The following is a 2,052-nucleotide window of genomic DNA, read 5'->3' as shown; positions in this document are numbered from 1 at the left end:
ATCTTTGTGAAAATGAAGGAACTTTTTGCCCACCCACCAGTGCACATCATAGGGCCCTACCTGGGGTGCACTATGAACATGTTCTGGCTCCACCACTGGTTGTTACCATGATGCTGTGGTATTTTTCTCCATGGCAACCCAGACCAGGTCCACTCTGACCAAAAAATGATCTCAGAAGAGTTTTCAGATTATAGCCGGGTTAAATCAGATGAGATAAGTTAGCACACATTTCCCCATCAGCCTTACCTGAGAGCTGACAAGCCTAAAAAACCTATGGCAGCTATGGTAATGGAGAAGGGGAGTTGAGGAGGGTGGGTTTGGGTGTCTGTGCGCCTCTCCTCTTCCTGGGTACCTGTCACTGATGAGGAGCCAAGGAGAAGCTTCAGCTTGGAGCTGTCATCAGCCTCTCTCCATCACCCCCCCTTCTATCTGTGCGTCCGTCTCTCTGCATGTGTGTGTTCAGAGTTGGTGTGCGTGAGTCATAAGCAGCCAGTGAGTGACTTCATTGTGTTTCTGCAGGTTTTTTTGGCTCTGGAGGTGTTTGAACTGGACCAGACGGACCCGGGATGCAGGCGCCGCCGAGACAGTCGCTCCCTCTCCCGGACTGACAGGCCAATCGCAAGCCACCGTTTGCCCTGCATCCATCCACACTCTCCTCTCTCTCTCTTCCTCCCTCCTCCTCCTCCTCCTCTCTCTCTTCAGTTTCATTCCTCAGCGCTCTGTTCGTGCATCCCCTCCTCCTCCTCCTCCTCCTCCTCCTCCTCCTCACACCTTTTGGTCAGAAGAGGAAGAGCAAGCCCAGCCCAGGGAGAGACGCTGAGAGGATGAAACTCTGACACGCCGGCAGACCACAGGGAAACAAGAGCACAACTGTGAGTACAGCAGTCCTTTCACCTCTCACTCAGGCTTAACGCTGTCACACACACTTTGTGTCGCACACACGGTGCGTGTGCGTATGTGTGTGCGTGCGCGTCTGGCGCTTTCACTTCAAACACTCCGCTGACTTTCCCTCCACGCGCTCACCATCCATCCTCTGCTCAAGTGTCTTTGTCTTTTTTTTATTTCCAGGCAGAAATAGAATCAAAGAAGTGATTCTTTCTTTTAGTCTCTTTATGCGCTCAGCCTAGTTTATTTATTTCTGTTTTTCCACCACAATAAAACTGCAAACAGTCCAGAAGAAAACTCTTAACCAATACTTTTTTTAAAGCCCTATTGGCACAAAAAGCTTGTGTTTAAAAAGTCAACCTTGGATCTTTATGATTGTGTTTATTTATCTTAAATAGAAGGTCAGGTGAAATGTGTTATCTGCCTGCTTTTGTCTGTTGTTTTTGGCCATAAAGGAATGTGGCATCACCACATGAGGGGAAGCGTGTCTGTTTTTATCTCCTCTTTTAAACCTACAAGCTGCTGTAACCAATAGATGTCTGAGGGGGTAAAGGGGGGGTTAAAAAAAAAGAGAAAAAGGAGGGGGGGCGTACTTTCTTCTCAATGGCAGAAGCCCTCCTGAGCCATCCCCGCTGCTCTGAGGGGAGGGAGGGTGAGGAGAGGGACCGCATCCCTGCTCTGCTCCGTTTGCATCAGACTGTTTTTCTGATTATGTTCCCAGTTCATCTCTGAAGAGCGGCTAGTAAAACACGACAGGCGCTCAGACGCACAGCAGATCCGAGCAGAGGACACAGATTACTTCTGCTCGGCACTTGTCATCAGCTCTGGCCGGTAATGCTGCCAATGCATTGATTTAAAGACCTCCCATTGCCCCCCCCATTACATGTGGAAAGCCCTGGATGTTGAGCAGCAACAACCTGATGAGCAAATGTAGGGAAAAGGATAAACACATATACATTAAACACCCTGCAGTATATTAGATTTGTTGCTAAGCTATAAAACTCCTGGAGTGAGAGATAAAGCATTTGCATTTTTATGATGTGGCTCAACAAGGATTGCCCCCCCCCCCCCCTCATCTATGTTTAAAACTCGATCATAAGCACTCCTCGGTTGGCTGTGCTGAAATGAGATGTGGTGTCATTTCTAATTCTAATGATTTTTCCAGCA

The 2,052-nt window shown here is 48.4% G+C and overlaps 1 long non-coding RNA gene across 1 annotated transcript in view; it reads left to right on the top strand.

Annotated features, from left to right (window-relative positions):
- The first annotated feature begins 771 nt into the window (after positions 1–771).
- LOC107089312 overlaps positions 772–2,052 on the top strand; it is a 259,957-nt gene continuing 258,676 nt past the window's right edge. Inside the window, exon 1 of the long non-coding RNA XR_001481433.1 lies at positions 772–872. This is a non-coding gene — a long non-coding RNA (uncharacterized LOC107089312). The remainder of the gene's footprint in view (positions 873–2,052) is intronic.

Source organism: Cyprinodon variegatus, unplaced genomic scaffold (assembly GCF_000732505.1).
Source record: "Cyprinodon variegatus isolate N-32 unplaced genomic scaffold, C_variegatus-1.0 Scaffold247, whole genome shotgun sequence".
Lineage (NCBI taxonomy): Eukaryota > Metazoa > Chordata > Actinopteri > Cyprinodontiformes > Cyprinodontidae > Cyprinodon > Cyprinodon variegatus.
Note: the sequence above shows the minus strand (reverse complement) of the source record. Positions and strands in the feature narration are given on the sequence as shown.